The 27,092-nt window shown below is 31.6% G+C and overlaps 1 pseudogene; it reads left to right on the plus strand.

The window, feature by feature from the left end:
• Window positions 1-765: 765 nt before the first annotated feature.
• LOC124367450 lies at window positions 766-11,018 on the plus strand (annotated as a pseudogene).
• The last annotated feature ends 16,074 nt before the right edge of the window (window positions 11,019-27,092 follow it).

Genomic DNA, 27,092 nt, shown 5'->3' on the forward strand with positions numbered 1-27,092 from the left:
TTACTCCACTTTGTTTGAAATGCTCTGAAGGAAAACAAGAAACATTAGACCACATCATAAGGGAATGCCCACAATATTTACACAATAGAGAAATTTGTTACAGACAATTGAAAAACATTTACAAAAATAAACCTTTAGTGGAAATACTTTCAGAAAATAATTTTGATTATTACCAAGAAATAAATACATTTTTAAGTTCGATAAATAAACAATTATAAAACCCCTCAAAACAGCTAGAATACATCAATGTTATCCTGGATATTGGTGCTAAAATCCGAGGTCCAGCCCAATTTCGGAATAGGATGTCTGCTTGATGGACCCCTTGCAGTGAAGAATTACCATAACCATACCCTCCTTATATCCTATGATTTTAATGTCCATTCTTTTTTAACCGTACACTGATAGGCTCTTTAGGGAAAATAAAATTACAATAATCGTCAAAAAGGAATAGTCACATTAATATTTAATGTTAAAAAACAAATTTTATGATATTGTAATAATTATTACTTCCACTCTTTCTCAATGTATGTATATATGTGTATGAATAATTGTATATTTGTCGAAGTGTCAATAGTTGTCAATAACTGTGGTAACCATGTTTGGCGTAATTTCGGGGTACAAGAACCCCGGAACTTTCACCATTAAAAAAGGCAACCACAATGACAAATAGAACCTCGCGGCTGCATGTTTTATTATAACTAGCTGGTCTATAAGACAAACTAGAATAAAAAAAAATAGTACTATATTTCTCTATCCCTTCAATTGTTCAATAAGACTAGGCGTTGTAAAACTCCCAAGAAGCTTATTGTCACTTTGTTACGACTTTGACAATGAAATGATATGGGACTTGAAAATACAGCTTTGAGGTTAGCCTCTGTTAGTTATTCTAGTACAAGTTTACTTCCAGGTAAGCCTATGAAACAACCATCTATCTTGCAAGAAGTTTGAATGCCTATCTTGGTATTGTTACCTATGTGTTTTTATTTTGAAATATTACACCCAATGACCTAATTCTCCTTCTATTTTTCAAAGCGCCTTGAATTAGTGTTAAAGAAAGGATATAATACCTTTCATACTTATAGATTAAAAAAAATAAAAACACCAATGTCAAGTTAAATTTTAAAACCACAATCTTTGTTTACAAGCTCAAGAAGTGGGCAGCAGTAAAACAAGTGGCCAACCCAACAACTGAATCATCGATATTAATAATTACGCTGTCTAAACCTACTAAAATCAAAATTTTGAACTAAATAATGTAATAGTTATTTCAAATTATGGCAGTAATATATTAAGCGCCACCATGACGATAGAATTAACCCTCCAGCTGATGACTATTTCACTTTAAAATGATAGGGCATTTGCAAGACATTTGCATGGTTTGCTTAAAGGATTATAAAAAAATAGAAAACAGTAAGAAATTATCAAGTGTTATACATCAAATTATTTGTAAGAATATGTTATACAAGCTGGTAACAAAAATAAAAACTTACCTTTTTTCCAATTTTTTTTCTTTTTTACCCGGGCATAATGATAAAAAAAATTGGTACTTTGGGATTATACCGACCACACCCAGACATGAATCGTTATTTAACATTTTGCTTCTACTGATTACTAGATTAGCGTAGAAGACTATTTCGTCAGTATAAAACAGGAATTGTCTTATCGCAAACCCCTCCCCATCCTCAGACAGAGGTCAAAGTCGAGCATCTAGTAGATAACGTGATTGCAGAGTCTCGCCGCCCGTTCAGCTGGTGCGTCGCTTTGTTGTACTTCCGTGTTTTACCTCTACATTTCTCCAAACACAAAAATTCAACAAAAACAAACATTTACCAAACTAAACTCTTTATTGAAAAAACACTCAAAACTTGTTTTTATTCTTGATCACATTCCGCCACCCAAAATGCGAGTGCCTCCGGCGACGAAAGAAAAACATCCCTCGAGATAGTACCTATCAGTAAAATATCAAATTCTAGAGGGGCTAATCAGAAATATAAATTGAATTGTAATGGAAAGGCAATTATGTACCGTGCAAATCACGTGATGCCGCGCGGCCTGCCGTAATCAGGATTCTCGAGAAAGATAAGATAACAGCGACAACAATACCGATCACAATACCTGGAAATGCTTGTAAGTTTGTAATTTTGTAATTGAAGAGTTGTTTTTTCGTTCTATCATGTTTGTTTCTATAAATTTTTATTTTTGTGTTCTTCATACTGGTGTGGTCGGTATAATCCCAAAGTACCAAAAAATCAAAATTTCAACTTTGAAGTAATATATATGTACACTAACTTGTATTCTAAATTCCAAAATAATCAAAATGTTCCAAATTTAATGCTGAGTTGAAAACACATCACGTATCTTAATGAAAATAAAAACACTAACACTAAGAGCTTAAAAATAAAAAAAATGGTACGTAGGTCAATTTTGACTATTGTTGCAATACTTCAAACTTTCAATGTTTTTTTTCTCAATAAACCACTCACAAATGTTGTTTTGGTTCAAATACAATCCTAAAAATATCTAATGTATAACAAAATTAAACCATGAGAAAAAAATCGTATAACTCTTTATATACATATTTATATAACCCAAAATACATTTACATATTCCGATTCAGATCCTGACTCCTCAGCTCTTCTCCTCCTCTCACTAACAATCATCTAAGTGTCACTAATCTCTTCATCTAAACAGTGCCTAATCGCACTAGAACGGTTAAGTTCACTCATAATAAAACATATAAACTAGTATTGCAAACAATTTACAATGGGCAAGACAGTAAACAAACATGTGCCGAGAACAATAACAGCAAACCAAAGCAAGAGCTGAATGCAACAGTAAAGGCGCGGGTGCGGTGCAAATCAGCTGATTGTTACATCCCACTACATTCCAAAGACCACCTAATATTGATTCGAGTAATACAGGTGGGAAGGGCATTTCTTCCTAATTTGTACTATATAAATAACCAGCTTATTGCATATCTCTTTATAGTTGTTATATGACTCTAACTAAAGATTGCACTGTGCGACTATCAGTACAGACGGGTCTAATTGAGTCGCACCATGCGATCTAATCAGATGAAGGGTTAAATGTCGCGTAGAATAAAAAAAAAACAAATATTTGCTTTCAAACTCATAAAACAATAACACAACAAATGTTTTGACACCTGTTTGTTTATAATGACATATCCGATCGTGTTGGTGGCCGCTTATTATACTGTAGCCGAGATGTGGAATTAGTGTTTGACGTAGGGATGTATATATTTTTGGGTAGGGTACGATAAGCAGACCCGGTGTTTTATATCGATATTGGCAAATGACATTTATAACTTTCGATATAACCATCTGATACTGATTTTTAACTAACTTGTATAAGCTATACATACTTTTTCAAATAGTAAATATATTTAAATTTATACTTAATAACAGACAGTGGAAAGCTTGTGGAGGACTGCGAAATGGTTTTAAAATTGGCATATCAACCGACCTGCTTGCAGATCATCTCTGTGAGTATTTGTACAGAAGAGAAGTACGGTTTTATAGAGAAGATTCTTCAACAATCATTGCTACACAGGAGACAACAGATAAATAATCACGCATATTTCGTATTTCCTGTTATAAATGTTTGTTATGTTGTTATAATTTCATTATTATTTATTTAAATTTTTCCTACTTCTAGTTCTAATCGTTTGGATGATCGTTAGAGTTCATTTATAAGATTATCACTATGAGCATTATATTAATTATTTTAACTTAAATTATGATTGTTATTATGATTACAGATATGTTGGTATGATATAAAACACGTATTTGATAAATGAATATCAATTGTACTAATCGATATAAAAACCGGGTCCGCTTATTGTACTCATTCAATTTTTTACTTAGATTTTATACTTATTGATTATTTATTACAACTAATATCAAATTAACCCTTAGCACGCCGTAGGCAGAATAAACCGCGATCTTTTTAGGTCTTACAATGCCAAACGCCAAAGACGAAATAATCCGCCAATCAATAAAAATATATTATAACTGTTTTTGAAGTTTATAAGCTCAATATATAAGCCACAATACTAAGTAATGTACTGGCTTGACCAAATAATTCAGTTTCAGCTGTCAGCTGGCCGCAGTAGATAAACAATAAATTGTTTTGTTGCTGGCAGGTGTTCTCCCACTCCCGTCTGTACGCCGATGAAGATACTATCCGCCATTACCGACTGTCAGTAGAGCATGCATTGTGCCTTTGGGAAGTGTTCTTGCATTGGCGTTCCTTATACAAACAGTTGTAAAAATGTATTGTTACTATGTTTTAGGTGTTATAATCAAATTTTTATTGTTTCTTTTCTGTTGTATTTACACCATAGCTTCATCCCGATTTGTGTTTTGAAGTTTACCAAACAACTGCTAAATCTATCATCAGAACTTATAAACTAATTAAGATCAGAATATCACACTTTATTTGCGTTCTTATCCTTGTACATAGTTTTCATATTTTTCATCATATGTATTTGATACTCTCTACCCTGAATTTGTTTTTATTGAAATACTCCATTTTAATGAATAAACCTAAAATAATACTAAATTTATATCGGCGTTCTAAGGGTTCAATTAAATTCGATAATCTTGGTTTAAAAGCCTAAGAAGTGGATAGCAGTATAATAAGTGGCCACTATAACAACTGAGGTATCGAAATACAAGATTAGGATAAGCAGCCACCTCCAGAATCACTTCAATTACAAATATCTAATATAGGCTACAAACATTTAACCTATAGATAATCATAATTAGTAGTTCCCATCTGTTTTTATTTCACGGAATAACTATATTGTTTATTACAATGTTAAAAGTCTATAACAATTTGGTTTGACATAATTATTCAAAATTAATTCAAAGAAAGTAAAATCATGTGTAAAGTATTTGAGTAAAGAATGTCTCCACAATGGTGATGTACATGTGTAAATTGTGTTTGTGTTATCTGATCTATGTATAATTATTTATTCGTATTTTTTATTTTATTGTTTGTTCTATTGTAATAATTTATTTATGTCAATTATTCATTGTTCATATTTTCATCTGCATGGTTAATTAATGGTTAGATTTCTTTATATTTGGGACCCTTCTAAAATCTATTTTCTATATCTTCTTTTTTAATTGCTTTGCTCCAACTGTAAAGAATAGATTTTTGTGTTGGAATGTAAAATAAAATAGTTAAACTTGTAAGACGTGTCTGTGCTTTATAATAGTAAAAAGTAAATAAACGTTGCACTATTTTGTTTGTCACTTAAGTTTTATAAAGGCAAGATAGTGTTTTATTCATCTTTAAATGTGTTATTTTGTAAAATAAAAACAGCCAAGCTATATTGTAATTTGAAATACTTTTAACGTAATCTGATTTCAGTAGTTATATCAGGGATGTGTTACTCATGACTATCAATTTGATAATCATGAATATCGTGTTGGCCGCTTTTTATCAATATTGTTATGTGGTAACTTACAAAATATCTAACAATTATTATTTATGAATGTCAATTGGTAAAATCTTTTTCAATTTAAATATTCCTAATCGATTGTTGTGGTGTTCACTTATTATACTGCAGCCAAGAAACGAAATATTTTAATATTGCTGTGTTCATCATCAGTATACACATCATAAACACTTGTTGGAAGTCATGATTTAATGAGATTGTATTCATCAAGATGTTAGATATCAGTAATTCTGAACATATTAGTACAAATATTCATAGTCTAAGAATTACTTTCCTTTAGCAGAACTAATTGCGTTATTGACTGACTCTTTGCACTATATTTTCCAGAAGGTGATCTGCTGAATCTATTGGCTTTATTTCAAACATCACTTCCTTGGACAAATGAGAGTGGTGGTTGTTTCATACAAGAAATTTGGTTGCAATTACATCATGTCCTGTTTTCCTTTGCACCAAAATTAGATGCAATGCTTACAAAATAATGTTTGGGTATTTTTTAATAAAGGTAGGAAAAATAAAATACACCATTGAAAAGGTGATGTTTTTTAATAATAAATAATAATAATAATGAATCATAATAATTAACAATAACAACAGAAGCAATTATGTGTTATTTTAGTCGGCTTAGAAGCTGATTTTGTCATCCGCCTTTGCCTGAAATGCTTCAATTTTAACATGTTTTAGATTCATTTTTTGTATATGTACAAGTCTGAAAGTTTTATCCTTGTGCTTTATACTTTATTTTAATGAGCATTTGAGTGTTGTTAAATAAGAAGTAATTAGAAAAAGAATTACATTCAATTGATTTGTGGTTTTAGATCACACAAGGAAATTTTTACAATTATGTATATATATTTATATACTGTTTGTGAGTATTAAAACAATTTAACATTTAAAGTATTTTTTATCTAGAGCTAGCGTGCATTTTAAAATAATATGCATAATATTAAAATTTTGCAAAAAAGTACTCATATTAAGTTGTTGCAATCAATTTATACTAGTTGGCTGGCAGCTCTTTTTATTTAGTTTTTATTAGTGTGTTATAAAACTTAATTTTATTAATAAAGCACTAAAAACACGAGTATTAATACATCCAAAATGTACGAAATGGAAAATATAAGATCTTGATTACAAAGAATGGAGTTTCAAATCTGGGCTTTGTTGTGTCCATTTGGGCACATTTTATTTTTGTACTATACAATTAAAAATATATTCAAGTAAATAATTTTATTGTGTGTGTGTGTGTGTGTGTGTATTCTTAGTCAACCTTTAAGATTAATAGCTTTAATGATCATCAGCATAAAGTGGAAACAAATTAAAGGCCAAGGTAAAGGGAAATATTTAATTAGAAAATTTATTTAGCTCTGCGTCAATATAAAGGAAATGTTAATGGCTATACGGCTATGTTTTGATTTAAAGGTTGTATAGTTATTAAGTCAGAATGATAGCGATTCGTCCCAGACAAAAGTGATCCACTATATTATTGATCAAATATGAGTATAAAGCTATAATTATATAAGTATAATGTTTAATATCAGAATTACTTTGGTCAGTGTATGTAAATAAGTAAGTTAAAATAGTAATGTTTATTAAAGAGCAAAATGATATTTAACATCTATCTATACTAAGACATTAAATGTCTTATTCTAGATTTTAATAAATTTTAATAATAATAAATGTTATTTTGTGTACACACAGTTTTTGTTTTTGGGTGGCATCATTGTAGACACCTCTTGCAGATATTTTTTAAATTAGTTCTTCCAAGTCGTGTTTCATAGTAATTTATTCATTAATCGATAATTTCAAAGTGTTTTTTATTTGGCTTTAAACAACTCACAGGTCAGTGAGTTACAATACGCACTACATACTTGTGTGCCATATTACACATAGTACATCAAAAAAATACGATTTATCACTTCCTAAAGTAGTCAGCATACATACAAAAATATTTTTTGTAAGTAATTGTCAACTCAATATATATGCTTTAACTAGTAATAATGCATGGCTACTGATAACTCATAATAGTATGAAATGAATGCATGAAATACATTTTTTAATAATAAACAAGCTACCAACCTGATTGTATTCATATGTAAAAGTATTTTACTGAAACTGCTATTTCTCATCTGTAATATTTTTGTTTTCAGATAGCTGCACCACAGTAAATTTACAATTGTATACACAAAATGTTCACTGTTATTAATGAACACTGGTGAAGTGTACAATGGTTTCCAGCAATACTTCTACCCCAAGTTTGGAAGGAAACTTAACATATTGTCACCCACAAAGAATTAAAATGCTCCATTGCCCTGAGCAAGGAAGTACTAAAACTTAATTTTGTATAATAGATAACACATACACATGAGAAATTCGAAGATTTGCACGCAATGACATGAATTTAAGGATATTATTCAAACAGGTGATAAATAATGATTTTTCCAATTTTATGATGTTATTTACGACAATTGGTTGTTTAAAAATAAATCTTTTAAATGCTCACTTTTCGGTGTACGTAGTAACTATGAACGGAATTAAAAGAAGAAATATTTTACACTAATAGTAGTGGTTTAAATTGCAAAAGTAAAGGGCACAAATGATCTAATTTTGGTTTTTATAGCTATGTGTATGTATTACTATTTCCAAATTAAATTAAGTCCACTCCCACAGATGATAACTCTTTTAATTGTTCCCTGTGCAGCTATACATGTACCAAACGTGAACAATTAAAAAGGCATATGGTAATGCACACAGGTGGGAAATCATTTAAGTGTTCCCTGTGCAGCTATGCATGTACGGTAATTGGAAACATAGTTTAAAAAACCATATGTTAACTCACACAGGTGAGAAACCAATTAAGTGTCATCTGTGCATTTATGCATGCACTCAAAAAGCAAATTTAAAAAGCCATATGCTGACTCACACAGGTGTGAAACCATTTAAGTGTTTCTTGTGCAATTACTCATGCACTTAAAAGACATATCTGAAAACACATATATTAACTCATACAGGTGAAAAACCTTTAAAGTGTTCACTGTGCATCTATTCAAGCACTCGGAGAGTGCTACTAAAAGCGCATATGCAAACTCACACAGGTGAGAAACCATTTAAGTGTCCTGTATGCAGCTATGCAAGTATTAAGAGTAAGAATTTACAAACGCATATGTTAACTCATACAGGTGAGAAACCATTTAAGTGTTCCCTGTCCACCTATGCATGTATTCAGAAACATGGTTTAAATAAGCATATGTTAACTCACACAGGTATGAAACCATTTAAGTGTTTCTTGTGCAATTACTCATGCACTCAAAAGACACATCTGAAAACACATATGTTAACTCACACAGGTGAGAAACCATTTAAATGTTCTGTATGCAGCTATGCAAGTATTAGGAGTCAGTTTTTAAAAACGCACATGTTAACTCATACAGGTGAAAAACTTTTTAAGTGTTCACTGTGCATCTATTCAAGCACTCGGAGGGACGTATTAAATGCGCATATGCAAACTCACACAGGGGAGAAACCATTTAAGTGTTTCTTGTGCAATTACTCATGCACTTAAAAGACATATCTGAAAACACATATATTAACTCATACAGGTGAAAAACCTTTAAAGTGTTCACTGTGCATCTATTCAAGCACTCGGAGAGTGCTACTAAAAGCGCATATGCAAACTCACACAGGTGAGAAACCATTTAAGTGTCCTGTATGCAGCTATGCAAGTATTAAGAGTAAGAATTTACAAACGCATATGTTAACTCATACAGGTGAGAAACCATTTAAGTGTTCCCTGTGCACCTATGCATGTATTCAGAAACATGGTTTAAATAAGCATATGTTAACTCACACAGGTATGAAACCATTTAAGTGTTTCTTGTGCAATTACTCATGCACTCAAAAGACACATCTGAAAACACATATGTTAACTCACACAGGTGAGAAACCATTTAAATGTTCTGTATGCAGCTATGCAAGTATTAGGAGTCAGTTTTTAAAAACGCACATGTTAACTCATACAGGTGAAAAACTTTTTAAGTGTTCACTGTGCATCTATTCAAGCACTCGGAGGGACGTATTAAATGCGCATATGCAAACTCACACAGGGGAGAAACCATTTAAGTGTTCCCTGTGCACCTATGCATGTATTAGGAAACAAAATTTAAAAATGCATATGTTAACTCACACAGGTGAGAAACCATTTAAGTGTTCTGTATGCAGCTATGCAAGTATTAAGAGTCAGAATTTACAAACGCATATGTTAACTCATACAGGTGAGAAACCATTTAAGTGTTCCCTGTGCACCTATGCATGTATTCAGAAACATGGTTTAAATAAGCACATGTTAACTCACACAGGTGTGAAACCATTTAAGTGTTTCTTGTGCAATTACTCATGCACTCAAAAGACACATCTGAAAACACATATGTTAACTCACACAGGTGAGAAACCATTTAAGTGTTCTGTATGCAGCTATGCAAGTATTAGGAGTCAGGATTTACAAATTCATATGTTAACTCATACAGGTGAAAAACCTTTTAAGTGTTCACTGTGCATCTATTCAAGCACTCGGAGAGAGAGACCTATTAAAAGCGCATATGCAAACTCACACAGGTGAGATACCATTTAAGTGTTCTCTGTGCAGCTATACATGTAATAGGAAACATAGTTTAAAAATGCATACGTTAACTCACACAGGTGAGATACCATTTAAGTGTTCTCTGTGCAGCTATACATGTAGTAGGAAACATAGTTTAAAAATGCATACGTTAACTCACACAGGTGAGAAACAATTTAAGTGTTCCCTGTGCAGCTATGCATGTAATAAGAAATATGATCTAAACAAGCATATGTTTACTCACACAGGTGAAACGTGGGTTAAAAAAAGCATATGTTAACTCACACAGGTGAGAAACCAAATCAAAGTTGTTCCTTCATTGGTGTAGTCTTGGCCAAGAAATACACAATAATGATGCTATATAACGGAAAATAATCTACAGTGAATTCGTCAGGAGTGTGAGTTTGTGTGTGAAGACGATTCGCCGCGATTGCCATACATTACATTGCATTGATTGAAGAGAGCCAATATTACGTTTCTATATTCAACATAATGTAAGTTCAATAAGTAATAATTCAACAATTAAGTAGTCATTAATACGTTAAAAATCTTACTGTTTATTGATTAAAACTGTATATTTTTTTAAACCTCCTAAAATGTAATAAATTATTAATTACCGATATGTTCATATAATGTTATACTGAAATAGCGGTTAGTAGGTTATTTAACTTAGTTTATCGCAATATTGGTTAATGTTTCTAGATACCTACAAGAGTATTATTGAATTAAATGGTAGTCTCAGTTGTTCAAAACCTGATTTGTTAAAGAAATACCTTAATTTGAGTATATTATACCTTCTGGTCTCATTAAGATATATTTACTTAATTCAAATAGATCCGTGGATATAAATTATTAACACATTTTAATTATGTAATTTCTTATTATTGTTTTTATACAGAATATTAAATGATTGATGATGGTAAAGAGTTTAATTTCAGTAATACATTGTGATTAAGCTTTACTAAAATAAATGTATTGAATCGCCAAAAAAAGTTATTTTGCTGTAACTATAAAAAAGTTGTTTACGTCGTGAACATATCAAATAACTGACGCGAGAAAGGTGCGGCGTCATAGCACCTAATCTCATACCACCTACAGCAAAATAATCGTCATTTAGGTGCTGTGATATTAGGCGCTATAAGGAGATACTGTGCGACGATCCACGGTTCGGTTAGGTGCCGTGACACTGTTTCATGTTTCAGTGTCACGGCACCTCTTGGCTTGTTCCAAAGGGGCCTTGGTGGGAGAATCCAACCTTGCCCCTCATCCCGCTTCCGACGATTCGCCATTACTGTCCTCTACAGCAGAGCGAGCAGTGAACACCACAAGGCGAGGCGTGACGAGATAGACAATGTATGTCACCTCGCACAAGGGAAGGGTCAGTGCGTGTGGCGTGCGGCGGTTGTTGATTACAACTAATGATGGCACCAAGAATTAAGTACCTTGAATTTGAATGATTGTTTAGGCCAAACCGCAAATCTTGCACACAATCCAATAATGTCAATGATTTGTTCATCTAATTTTATTATATTTTACATTGTTATATAAGTTTTTAATAGTTTTATCGTCATTGGCATTAAACGTATTCAAATCGTATATACCGTGCAGTAAAAACCTGTAGTAATTTGCATTCAAATCTCTAAAAATAGATAAAGCCTTAAATCGATCATCACTTATTCTCCAATTTCCCTACATCTCACAAAGTAAAATTTGTATACACGTAAGCATCTTGACTTAAATAAAAAGCAAAAGTATTTGGATTAAAATGTAACATCCATAGGGGATTGCAACCACTAGAAGAACTATAGTTTAGCTTTTTATCTTCCCGATGTTCTTTAACATTGAAATTTGACTCACGAGTGTTTTATACTTTCAGACGACAAAGCTATTTCATGTCAAAATGTTAGATAAATGTTATAATGGATACAAGTACTATGCATATATGATGTTTTTGTGAACCAAATACGAGATTACATAAAAATAACCCCAACGAAGTTAGAAGCATTGAAAGACTCGACAGAGCATAACATAAGTGGTAGCGCACAGACGATTCTTCTTTATCTAAAAATCAATAGAGTTCTTATTTAGACCATAAGAACATATGTACCAAGTTTGAAGTCACTAAGACCTTTATAATAAGAGTTATCGCACAGACGGACGTACAACAAACCATTTCAATAAAACCTTTCGATTCTTTATAAAGCGTTAATAAATAATTTCTATAATTCATTCTATAAAATAACGAAACTAACCTGAGCTTTTTATAGTGACAAAATCAAACTGGGACGAAAATAGATTATATTAGTTTTTAATATTTAAAAAGGTGAAGATGTCTAAAGTCTTACAATCTGGCTTATGGGCTTATATAAAATAATATCCATATTAAGATTACAAATGAATAGACTACATATTATAAATAAAAAATGAATCACAAAATACGCTTATTTCGAGAATGGCGAGATAAATATTTGGTAATCCGTTGAAATGTGAAGAAGTTTTATAAGAAGAGGTGGATCAGAATAGTTGCCTGGAAGATGTTACAATTTGAAAACTATTGTAATATTATTGTTTCATAATCGAATTTTAACTGAGTATTTAACAGTTGTGGAGACTTTCAGTTCGTGTTCGTAAAACAGGCAGAAACATTTTAGTGCAAATTAAATTTCAGAACAGTGCTTGATTAGTCGATATGCAGACAGTAACAAAATTTATATGGTATATATATATATATATATATAGTGTGGTAAAAAAGTCCCGGAACGGTTTTAATATATTTTCTTACCAATATAGATAAAGTAATGAGACTTGGTATATCAATAATAGCCATAAATTTCTACTTTTTTAAGGTTTTTAAAACTTTTTTTATCCCTTATGGGGGACGGCCCACCGAGGAGTCAGACAAAATTCTTAAATAGCAGCATAGGTCGAGTTTTATATCAAAATTAAAGGTCTTATAGTTAGTAGAACACATTGCCGCAAACCGGACCTCAAAAGGTTCACTCTAACTGAAATGGCGGCGTTTTAAAGTTATTCGTCATTTATACAAATAAGTCATTCTCTTACATTAAGATAACATTAATTTAATAATTAGAATTAAAAATTTAGTACTTACAGTTATAGAAAGTGTTCAAAATGTTGTCCAAGTTTCTCTTGGCAATAGCCCAATCTGTTGGTAGAAGCCTTCAATAACTTTTTTGAATCATATCATGAGGTATTTGATGAGTTTCCTCTGTTATGCGGTGAATTAGTTCTTCTGTGTTGGCAGGCTTAGTTAAAAAAAACCCTTTGTTTTAAATAACCCCATAAAAAAATCAAGAGGATTTAGAATCAGGTGATCTAGGTGGCCACTCTATTGCTCCCCTACGTCCTATCCAACGATTACGAAACTCTCTGTCGAGCAGCGCTCGTACTTGTAAAGCATAATGAGGTGGTGCACCATCCTGTTGAAACCATACTGTGTTATAACTTCGACCCAACACAGCACGTAAAGCCGGTATAATGGTTTTTCTCTCAACATCAATTCATATGTCACCCCATTCAAATTTCCATTGATTTATGAAAAGGTCCAACAATATGATTGCGAACAATCCCAGCCCACAGGTTAACTTTTTTCAGGTTTCTGGGTATGGCTTTCCCTCATCCAGTGAGGATTGTCGTCGCTGCAATAACGACAGTTATGCCTACTTACATCGCCATGAAGTGTAAAGGTAGCTTCGTCTGAAAATACAACTTTTTGCTAAGAAATTTCGATCTTGTACATATCTACGCGTATTCGTCATTGTCTCACAAACTTTCACTCTTCTGTTAAAATCGTTTTCCGATAGCTCCTGGACCAATCTGACCTTATACGAATAATAGTGGTTTTGTTTTAAAACGTTTAACACTGAAACATGGCTTATTCAGTGATTAGTTGCTGCAGTTCTTGTTGATGTGTGTGGCTCTTCGATGAAACTTTGTAATATTTCTATGGATGTATTTTCGTCAGTAGCAGATAAAGGTCTACCACTTCTTGGACGGTCTTTAACATTGCCGGTATCTAGAAATCGTTGGACTGTTCTACAGACGGTTAGACTTTGATATTGGAGGCCGGTCCGGAAATGTGTCAATTAAATAAATGCACAACTTCGTCATATGATCGTACACGGTCACCATACCCCCTCATCATAAGCAGGTTTATTCTCCTCAGTCTCAGTCAGAGACATCCCTATCACAAGATTCACAACTAGTCAACTGTTAAAAATTAAATTAAACCCAATCTACACTTTACAAATCTTAACTTAAGATCGACTTTGTAACAGGTCATGAGGAAAATTAAGTTGCCTGTCTAAACGCATTCTACCCTCAGAATGATAAGATACACAGTTAATGACCCTGCAGTTGGACTTTCAACAGGAATGTCAAAAACAACTTTCACTGAATAGAAAGGATGTAAACACTAATGAGTTTTCAAGACCAATACACTATCCCGGAAATCCCATTGTTGCAATGAATGTTGCCAACACAGAAGAACTAATTCATCGCATCACAGATAAATGACGAATAACTTTAAAACGCCGCCATTTCAGTTAGAGTGAACCTTTTGAGGTCCGGTTTGCGGCAATGTGTTCTACTAACTAAGACCTTTAATTTGATATAAAAAAACTCGACCTATGCTGCTATTTTAAGAATTTTGTCTGACTCCTCGTGGGCCGTCCCCCATAAGGGATAAAAAAGTTTTAAAACCTTAAAAAAGTAGAAATTTATGGCTATTATTGATATACCAAGTCTCATTACTTTATCTATATTGGTAAGAAATATATTAAACCGTTCCGGGACTTTTTTACCACACTGTATATATATATATATATATATATATATATATATATATATATAATTGTATATTTATATTAATAAGAAGATATACAGGGTGACCATTAAGTCTTAGGACGACTTTATAACTTTTAAACGGCAAGAGATATCATAACCAAATTTTGTATACCGTTACTGGAAACTGTAACCTACTTTTCTGTGTACGTGGTGGTCGTATTTCACCTTTGGGGGACGGCCCGTCGGGGGTTATAAAAAAATCTTTAATGACAGCCTATGTTGAGTTGTACATCATTTTAAAGGTCTAGTTGAACTGAAAACAATGCCGCAAACCGGACTTCAAAAGGTTGATCCAGTCGGAAGAAATCGCTGTTCAAAGTTTAAAAAATGATTAATACCATTATTACATAAGAAATATCTAATACTGTAGCTGTTAGAAGTTAAGGGGAATACTTAGTGAAGTCATTTAAAAGTAGATGTTCAAAATGTTTCCTTTTGGCCGTCTGACAATTATACATCTAAGGGACATAGACAAAACAGTAAGTATTATTACAGTATACTTTTTACATGTATTTTGTATGTTTATAACTTTATGCAGAAGAAAAAACATTAAATAGTTATACTTTATACAAATAAACTATCTAAAACTTAATTAATATCTTTCATACTGAAAACTCTGACAAATCATAAAAAGGGTATTTGAGAAGCCAGTTGTACAGTTTGATTTTGAACATTTTTGTTGGATAATTATAAACTAGATAATTTAATTTGTTGTAAATCCTTTGGGTAATTATAACATGCCTATTTTGTTTTTTGTTTACTCTGCAATGCTCAATAACAATATTATATTTATTTTTTTGTATTATAATTTAGCAAGTTGCTAGTCAAAATTAATGATGAAATGTATTTTTTAATATACAATACTGAGTCAAAAATATATAAATTTATAACACAAGCTTAATAAAAAGTGGTTCACAGTGTTCTAGTGGTTGTTATTTTGTTATTATTCTGATAGCTTTCTTTTTCAGGATAATGATTTCATTACTTTTACCGCTATTACCCCATAATATTAGGCCATACCTTGTTATTGATTGAAAATAGGCATATTATGCAGAATTAACATAGTTTTCAGTAACACAATTTATAATACATCTAAGTAAAAAAACTAATCTACCAAAATATTCCTAGAAATTTAGCACAAGAAAAGAAATAATTTGGTGTGTCAATGGAAGGAGGTTTTCGTAGAGTAAACAAAATGTTTTGAGTTTTGATTTTATTTAGTAAAGATCGATTTGATCTAAACCACACTGAGGCTTCCTTAACTGTTTCAATGACAAGAACTTGTAGTTTGTCAAAGTTTGTATGGATATTTTAAAGAGTTATGTCGTCAGCATATAAAAGAGATTTGGCCTTAACAACGGTAGGAAATTAATTATTTATATATTATAAAAATATAAAGGGCCCAGGAATGACCCTTAAGTACAACATTCCTGACCACCAATTTGTTGGACCGATTTCCATTAATACAAACAAACTTTAAAGCCGGACTCCTATTAATACCGTAATAGTTAAGGTTTAAGGTCCTGCTCAGGTCAAAATATGTTGCCTGAGCAAAGGCTTTGATCTCAAAATTGTTTAGGACCTCATTAATTAGTGAATAAACTGCATCAATTGTATATTATTTTATCTCTTTTATTATAATAGATTTAGATTGTTGTTGTTCTCCAGATACGCAAAACGTTGATCGTGTACAACAATTTCTATTATTTTTGATAGGACAGGTATAATTTATACTGGGCAATAGCTCTCAGGGAGACTCCTAGACCCTTTCTTAAGAATCGGGCAGATATACATATAGTTAATGGGTTCAAAACGGTATGGTAAAGAAATGGTTTAGGTTATCTGGAGTGATATTTATTGATAATGCTGATTGAGATGCTAAATGTTTGTATTTTCGTTTATCAAATCCCAGGCGGCCTTATATTGGTTACTGCTATTTTCTATTTTTGCAACATTATGAGTTCGCTTTGTATCTTTTATGGACTTTTTATAACATTTCTCGAGATTCACATAGTCAACACGAAGCCTATTACTAGTAAAATGTTTTGTCGATTCGTCCAAAAAAAAGTGTTTCTTTCATTTGGTCCAGTTCCCCACTATACCAATAATTTTTATTTCGACCTTTAATCTCTCTAACTGTGGAACGTAGATTTTTCACTGTAGAGTAAAATGTTTATTTATTAACTAAAATGGAGAAAAATGCATGAACTAATTTTTAGGCAGAGAATTATTTTCCATTACTAAGTAAGGTATTCCAATTATGTAAAAACAAATTGTTTTTCAGACCACCAATAGAGGATTCTGGAAAAATTAAAATGAAAGGTTTGGATTTAGCAAGGTTTTAGATGTTTCAGACAAGTATTCTTTTGAATATTTAAAATAAGTCAATTACGATCCAAGAAAGAAAAATCAAAGATGTTGTATGAAATAACCTGATCTAGGCAGACTAAAAAAAACACTATCCAGAAAATGGGTTCCCCGGCTTGGTTTTCCATTAAAAGCATAATACACATGTATGTTAAACTTTACATTCATGGATACCGGGAAGTTTACAAAACTTAACGTAGTTGTTATAGGGGATACAACTCCCATGTAAACCCGTATTCTGGGTTTATCTTCTTTAATATACGTTTTGTGATCTATTTATATGACTAGAAACGTGCGTGCGTGTGTGTGACATTTTAACTTTTTTCGGACAGTGGGAAGATGAAAAGTAATAATATACTTTTTCTAGGGTATGCAATTAATTATAATTCAGTCTCTATGGTAGTTAATCTTCATAAAGACGCTCTTGTTTTTCTATGTAAGTCATGGGGCACGTGTGTGCCACATTTCATGTACATAGGACATAGGGAAGTTGTAAAAACAAAATTGAAGTTCTTCTAGGAATATAAGCCCATTTCTACCCCTAGAAATTTGGATAAATAATGATGAAGTACATCTATACAAAATTCCTAATTATATTCTGTACGTTAAAACAAATGAATTTTGTAAAGCTGGAGGTGTTGCTATTTTTATACATTCAAGTATCAATTCAGTCGAAGAGGTAACAATAAACTTCAAAACATCCGATGTAATAATTCTTACGTTTAATGAATTGGGCTGTGAAATTAGTTTAATGGCTATTTACCGAAGGCATCAGTATTCAAGTACTATGTTTATTGATGAACCTAAGGGAACATTTGAGTAAACCAAGCATTAAAACATACAAATATTTAGTGATTGTTGGGGATATGAATTTGAATATCTTAGAGGATAATAATGTTATAGATGAATATAATATGATCTTATCTTATAATGGATTTGAATCGTTAGTAAACTTACCAACCAGGGTGTGTGGTAATTCCAAGTCTTGTATAGATCATATCTTAGTGAAGAATCACAATAAAAATAAGTTAGACATTAAGGCAGAGGTTATAGAGAGTTATGTAACGGATCACTTTATGACAGCTGTAATGATAAAAACAATAACAGCTGGGATGCCAGCTGATGCGTTCAAGGTCACAGTTGAGCGGCCGGCATATCGTGTCAACAATGAACAGTTGATGAGTAGACTCGACTCGCAAGACTGGAGTAGTGTTTACAAGCAATCAAATGCCTCGCTCGCTTATGATAAGTTTTATGACCTTCTAATTTCTATAGTAACACAATCAAAGCAAATTATTAACCATAAATTTCCTCGAATTGTAAAATTGAAACCATGGATAAATTCAAATTTATGCAAACGTATTAAAGTAAAAAATAACCTACTAAAGGCTATAAAAGCTAATCCTCACAACATTAATAAAATCAAGTATTTTAGAGAGTACAGAAATAAATTGCAAACTGACATTCGCAATTTAAAAAATAGTTATTATGCTGAGAAGTTCAACAATTATTGTGGCGATCATAAAAAAACTTGGAGAACTATTAAGGAAATTACAGGACAGGAAAGGTGTAATGATTCTGCAATAGTATTACAAATAGAAGGAAACACTGTCCATAATCCTGAATCGGTAGCAAATGAATTTAATAATTATTTTCTATCTATTGCAGGGGAACTAAGTGAAAAAGTGAAGGAGCCTAATCCTTTATTACACGTTAATTTAAAAAATTGTTTTAAGCGAAAGAGCATTGTTAAATCAATTTTTTTGAGACCTGTCACGGAAGTTGAATTAAGAACAGCTGTATATTCTCTTAAAACCGGTACCTCACCGGGACTTGACGGTATTACTTCCTCGCTTATTAAGCTAATATATTGTAAGATATCAAATGTTTTGTTATATATTATTAATTTAAGTTTAGAAAAAGGAGAATTTCCTGAAAAACTGAAAGAAGCTGTTATTATACCTGTATATAAAAAGGGTTCAAGGACAAGTTGTTGTAACTATAGGCCAATATCATTGTTGTCTTCGTTTGCTAAGGTGTTTGAAAAACTAGTTAAAGATAAATTATTGCAATTTTTGGAAGAATCCAGTTTTTTTAAATAAAAATCAATTCGGCTTTCGGCAAGGGATGAGTACAGAGACAGCGTTGCACGATTTTATGGATACAGTAACGAAAGGACTTAACAACACAAAGAAAATTACTGGACTTTTTTTAGATATTACTAAAGCATTTGACACGGTTCACCATGATATACTTCTAGATAAATTATACAATGCCGGAATCAGAGGAGTTGCCTATAACTGGTTTAAAAGTTATCTGTCTGGGCGGAAACAGTGTGTTAAAGTTAAAGATTCGAGAAGTAAATTTGGGGATGTAAAATTTGGAGTACCTCAAGGGTCGGTGTTGGGAGCAACATTATTTTTAATTTATATAAATGATCTTTGTGATGGGAGTTTTAATGGAAAAGTAACCTCTTTTGCTGATGATACAGCACTATGTTATGTTGAAGATGCATGGGAAGATATAAGGGTCAAGATTGATTGTGATTTGCAAGCACTTAGATGGTGGTTTTCTAAAAATAACATGGTGTTGAGTCCGGAGAAGACTAAATTTATAAATTTTAGTCTCAGAGGAAATTTTAACTTTGAAAATAGCATAATTTACAGATGTTTGGACTGTATAAATAAAAATAGTACATGTAACGCAGAGTGTGGACTGGTAAAGATTGAGAAATCTTTGAAATATTTAGGAGTTTGGGTGGACAAACAATTGAACTGGAAGATTCATCTAGCATACTTGAAAAATAAACTCAATAATGTAATTAGAATTTTTTATTTTTTGAAGAATATTTCTGATGAAAAACTCTTGAGAATGTTATACTTTTCCTTAGTCCATAGTAGGATAGATTATGCGATCTCGTGTTGGGGAGGTTATCAAATCAAAATTATCAAATCTCAAACCTGTAATTACAATGCAAAAACATTTTATACGAATAATATTGAAAAAGAGAGTAACAGAGTCATCTTTTCCTTTGTTTTTAGAATTGAGGATTCTACCTCTCAGATATATGTATGTGTACAAGGTACTAAAATTATTTTATATAAGAAGCAAAAATAGTAAAGAAAGTAATGAATATAAATTGAGATTAAGGAATGCTGACAGTTATACCACACCAATGCCAACAAACACCTTCTTTTTAAAAAATTATTCATTTTTAGCACCAAAATTGTTTAATATATTACCTTGTGAAATTAGTAGTCTGTCGCTTATACCTTTCTTGAAATGTATTAAGGAGTGGGTATTTTCATTGCAGAATGTTGAATGTTTATTAAATGTAAATTAAATGTTTTCAAATGTATTTTATGTACTGTTTTGATGTCCAGTTTTATTGTACAAAACTAGTGGGAGGGATATGTACTGGCCATGGTTTATGGTTTATAATAATAAACACTAATGCTGAAATAATAGTATTTTGTCTTTGTATTATGGGTTATGTATGAAATGTTGTATTGTTGGTTGATAGGGAAATGTATGTGTGGATGTGGGAAATTGTACAATGGATAGTATTTGTTTAAAATAGATGTAGACATAATGAGGATTATAATTTATAGTTTATTTTATATAATTAATGTATGTGTGATTTATCTGTTTTATCTTGCAAGTATGAATCTGAATGAAGTTTGTTGGAAAGAGGGTTTTAGGATTATGTCATAATATTTGAAGATGTATAATTGTTGTTCTATCACTGCTAGTTCTTTATTACTATGAATTATGTAAATGCCTCAAAACAGGCTCTGCCTTGGAGGCTAATACTTTGTTTCTCGGTATATGTATGTATGTATGTATGTGTGGCATGAATGTTAATGTGTGAAGGTCAGCCAGTACTGATATACTATGTAATCGCGTGCTATGCACAAGATTATTTTGCTATGTATTTGGTTTGCATTTATATTTGTTGTATACTTGCATTGAATATGTTGGAATGTGTGCATATTTATGAGAAATAAAGTTTATTCTATTCTATTCTATTCCTATGGGTGGATTACATTAATGAAAGATGTAGTTATTGCTATGTATAATACACTGTATAATTCAAAATAAATATGTAAAGCACCTAGGAGCAAAAGATATAAAGCAGAAATTACGGGATGGTTTACCAGAAAAGAGTCACTTTAGTTCAGATATGAAAAAGTAGAACTTCTAGTGACAGTCAAGCTCCACGCGATAGAACTAATATGGGCTCAAAATGTAAGTAAATATCGCAAAAATAAGAAGTCGTTTACTATTACTTCTATCATAAAATTTGTAAATAAGCTTTGGAAAAGACTACACCTGACTGTTGGATAAAAGTTGTAGAGAATACCAAAATAGTTATTGATAACGCTTAGACCAATGAATGATTGCTGAGGGAGGCTGTAGAGAGCATAGAGCACAGAATAGAAACATTTTGCTGTTGTGGTTTGTGTGAAAATAAAACTATCGATATTTTATCTTATGTTTTTGGCACACGGGCAAGTTTCATTAAGCCATTATGTAGCACCAGTTACTGTATACCTCGCTTGTTCTGCACCCTCACTTACAAGTAAAGACAATTAGTAATAAGCATTGCGTGGATTATAAATAAATACAAGTGTAATGAATTTTCCAAAAAGCTTGTTACGCCTTTAATAATTATTAACTTGGAACTCTGAATTATCAGTATGTCGTTCTTTAAGAGACATACAACAAATGATGTATTATATTTTTAACTGTAATTATTTTTGAATTATGAGGAGTTAAATTGAATAAACGAATTTATTTCCCATATAGCAATTCCACAATACAATCATTTAAACAATTGAGAGAAAAAAACTGGCCAATTTTACAAGTAGTTTTGCCAATTACAAACATATATACGCGTAAATTACAATTTTTTATTTAGCAACCAGTCTATGATTAATTAACTGATTAGTTAAGTAATGTAAACTAAATTATCCAAAATAAACTAACTAGAGTCTAGCATTATGTTTATTACAAGTTGTCTGACCGCTGTAGCATCTGTGCGCAGAGATATTTATTTAAAACATGCTAAAAACCACTACTCTAGCACGTTGGTGAAACACCTTATATCCTTCTGACCATAAAGCCAAGCGACTGTACTTTTACAAAAATACTTTATATTGATTGAGTTCTTTATTTGGTTGAAAAATTTAGGACCTAGGTATTGAATGGAATGACGGAAAATAGATCTGTTGTCTTTGGGTAGTTAAAACGATTTATTTACGAAGCTTTTCGTACTGTAAATATGGTCATTTGGTATAATACTTTCTCTATTTCCGCTCCTAACAAAAACAGTCTCAGGACCTTAAATATAAAGAGATGTTGAACAGGTAGGATTTGTAGCTCTTGAAATAAAGGGAACGAGCTTGTTCGTTTAGTTTTTTAAGAATTATTCGAAGAAAACAATTTTGAGTTGTTCTTATCTTATCTATTAAAGTTTTGTAAGTACCCCCCCCCCCAGTAAGGTAGAACATACTGTAGTTTTGAATTGATTAATGCAAAATAAAGGGTTCTTAAAAGATCAGAATTACAAAGATTACTTAAAAAATAAAAATAAAAGTCTAAAATGTGCGGTTCAAAGGTAAGTTTTTCATCAAGCAAAAGACCCAAATATTTTATTGATTTCACTTTTTTCAAAGGCTGACAGCTACATAATTGCAAATTGCAGTTTAGTAAATGGAAAATTAAAGGAAAGGTAAGTAAAAACCAAAAAATTTAAATTTATAAAATTTGTTTTACTGAAATTCACTTGCATTCTATTTATTAAAACACCATTTTCTTAGTTGTAGGAGATCAGAGTTAATTAGATTAATAATAAGAAGGCCAGAATATTTTCCAGTGTAGAATAGAGCTATATCATCTGCAAAAGCATTTATATTTCCTTTAAAATTAATATCTAATAAGTCATTTATAAATATTAAGAAAAGAGTGGCAGAGGTCGTTGACCCTTGCGGGACACCTGTTAGAACTATGAGTGGGTCACTAAAGTTATTGTTTATCTTTACCTGCTGTCTTCTCCCTGTAATAAAATTGTGGAACCAATTCAGAGCTATTCCTCTGATACCAGCAGCTTCTAATTTGTTTATAAGAATCTCATGATCTACCATGTTAAAAAGCTTTTCTGAAATCGACAAATAAACCCGTTGTTTTTTGTTTTGAATTTAAGCCATTAAAATTAGTTCACTTACATTTATTAAAGCACTTTCTGTCGATCTGCCCTTAATAAAACCAAATTGTTTGTCACAAAAAAATTTTTATATATTAAGAAATTTGGTTAACCTTATCAACATAATTTTCTCCATTAAAATTAATGGAGAATAGAAAAAACAAATTTTCTAAATAGAAAAAAACAGAAAGAAGACTAGGTCTTAGATCGTCTAGTTTATATGAATTTGGTTTTTTTTTAAATTGGTACTATTGAACTTAGTTTTAAACTTTCTGGAAGAATACCACTAGAAAAACTGTTATTAATTATGTAAACCAAAACTGGCGCAATTTCTTTTATTATATTTTTCAACAGATAAACGTTTAATTTTGTCAAAGCCAGTGGATTTTTTGTTTTTTAGACTATGAACAACAGCTGTTACTTCATCCACGGTGGTAGGAGTTATAAAGAAGGAATTATGTATGACACGGGTAGGGAATGTTTCATTGGAGGGTGCTGAATCTTATTGGACTGACTGTACTGAGATAAGATGCCTATTGATTACCTGGGCAATAGAGAGCGGCTCCGTTATCACTGTCGCGTTATCAAGCTCAATCCGGTCGACGCATTTATCCTTGTTGCCTCCAGTTAAGCTATTGATTATTTTCCATTGTTGTGAAATATCTCCTTTACAGTTTTCTAACATATTTGAATAATAATTATTTTTTACAAAATCAATTTCAGATTTTAAGTTTGTGGAGAATTTCTTAAAATAGTTAATAAATTCTGTATCATACGGTCTTCTTTTCGAAATTTTAAAAAGTGTTTTCGTTTTCCAATTTTTTAAGTAGTTTTGATGTAATCCAAGGACCTAGCTTGTAACTTGGCTTTCCTCAGTTTACAGTCTAAAGAAACTATCCTGTTACTGTTAATTATATTATCTAGAATTTTATAAAACCTATCATAACATAAATTGACATCGTTTTCAACGTACACTTCACTCCAATCAATGTTTCTTAATTCAATCTTATCCTTATTATAGTCTATTTTATATTTAAATGCATTAACAACACTATTATCAATAGCCTCTATTGTCTGCTTACTAAATTTAAGCCCCAAAACACAGTGGTCGGCAATACCTAATTCAAATACATCACTATAGAATGTATTTATAAATCTATTTCTAATAAAGATATGATCAATACTGGTTCGTGAATTATCAGTAATTCTAGTAGGGTTATTTATCAAGGAAACAAAACCATTACTATTTAAAATGTCTTTGTAAGAATACGTTACTGTGTTTTCCTCTAGTAAGTTAATATTTATATCACCAATATAAATAACATTATTTCTTAATTCAGTAACAAGTTAAGTAAGTTCAAGCAAAAAGGAGTTCTCATGTACATTTTGTAATCTATATAAGCAAACTAATTTAAAAAACATATTATTCAATTTGACCTCAAGTAAAAGAGCATCAGCAGAAGTCATATTATTTGATAACAAGATTTCTTTGCAGTCTATTGATTCATCAACAAAACACACAACACCACCTGCTCTATGATTGTTGTTGCAATTAGCATAAGTACTGTAACCAGGTAGCGCATAAAGATGTAATTAATCACTACTAATCCAAATCTCACTTAGCACAATAAAGTGTATTTTTTGTTTGATATTACTTAATTCAAAAACAAATGCATTAAAATTCTTCCTCAAACTCCTGATATTAGTATAAATTAAGTTATATTTGTACAATGTACTTCCATGATCAAAAAATACTTGTAATTCAGTACCTTCACTATTCATGTGTTCATTCATTTTTAAAGCTTAACTCATGTGAGATAACCATTTATAGTGATAAATAAGTAACATAGAAATAAATAATGAATTAGAATAAAAAAACCAGTATACATTAGCAACAGATAACTATGAATGAAACAATCAACAACAACAATAATTAACGACAACAATAAAGCTCTGAAAAAAACAAAAACAACAAAACTTAATAATAATAAATAATTGTATAATAAATACTGTGATTTACATGTTTATTTAAGCTTGTTTAGTTCATCGTACGAGTCCATCTTGATATAGCGGTCCCCTTGACATTTCCTGACAAAAAACTTCCCCTCCTTACACCAAGCGTATTGGTACCCTATTTCTCTGCACTTAACTTTCAACTTAGAGAGAAAAAGTTTGTTATCAGGAGTCAGGTGCTCGTTGACGTTAGACGATCTTATCCAGGAAGGCGGGATTTATCTGTCGAGCAGTTAACCCTTTCTTGTCCTTATACTTGCTTAGTACTGATAATAAGGACGGGACTCGGTGGGCCGTCGAGATGTCGCTCTCCTGGATCTCCACTCCCAAGGCAGCACTAACGTCTCTCACCAAGCCGACCACATCGTCCCTAGGAGTCTCAGGAATACCGTTGACTTCCACATTGTTCTTCCTAGAGTACTGTTCAAGTGCTCTAACTCTGTTCTTGAGAGAAGTCACCTCGGTATTAAGGGTGTTGTTCATAGCCGTTAGGTGCTCGTTTTCTTTCTTAATCACTGCTAATTCTTCTTTAATAGTTTTCATTAGGTTAGTAGACTCGTCCATTTTATTAGACATGAACTGTACAGATTCAGCAACTGTACATTATTTATCTCATTTCTTGTAGTTTTCATTTCTTCAATCATCTGCATTTTAAAATCTTGGAGAGCACTGAAAACACAGTCAATACGGCACTACGAGTAGAAACACGCAAGACCCACAGTGGGTCAGAGCGTCTTATTATCTCGCCGGTTGGAGCTAGAATGAGAGCTAGAATTGGAGAAAGCTTAAATTTAAAACAAAAGCTGTGATTTTCTTCATATTTTTTATTTACACAATCAATAAAAATCCCTAAAATATTTTACTTTCGCTGTAATATATGGATTAATACTACCTAAACCGTCAAACGGTTTCCACCGTGTTTTGATGGGTGAATATATTGGACAAATGTCCATCCTTTGTTTGTATGGTGAAATGAAATGAAAATTGTTTTTTTCCCAAAAATAGTACAATAAAACACATATACATATATACCTAAACACGCATTGCAACAAACGAATACACATACATACATTGTCCGAAAAACCATGTATCAGAGCGCAACAAGACTGTACTTATACAGGATTATTTATTAATTTATTGACCATGTAATATATTTTATGTAATAGTTATATTTAATTCCACTAAAATTTTAAAAAAGAATAGTGGTATCATTGGGAAGAGCCTACATGGGTCTACGGCCTGTGCGTAGGATCTGGTCGTAAATATTGGATCTAAAAATTTAGAATAGGACAAATGTTATTATAAATAAATAAAAACAGTAGTTTTGTAATTTCTTTGGATTATTAAAGTGTTATAGAATTTACTTTTAATCCGACTGAATGGCCATGACAACAGCGACCACACAGGCAATTGATGAGTCACTATGTTAACGATACACAACCGAGTGTAAATCTAGTTTTGCTGCAATGACGTATCAAGTACATATTATGGTAATTATATGGTACCATATTAATATGGTAATTATAGTGAAGGACAAACCGAAAAAG

Source organism: Homalodisca vitripennis, chromosome 8 (assembly GCF_021130785.1).
Source record: "Homalodisca vitripennis isolate AUS2020 chromosome 8, UT_GWSS_2.1, whole genome shotgun sequence".
Classification (NCBI taxonomy): domain Eukaryota; kingdom Metazoa; phylum Arthropoda; class Insecta; order Hemiptera; family Cicadellidae; genus Homalodisca; species Homalodisca vitripennis.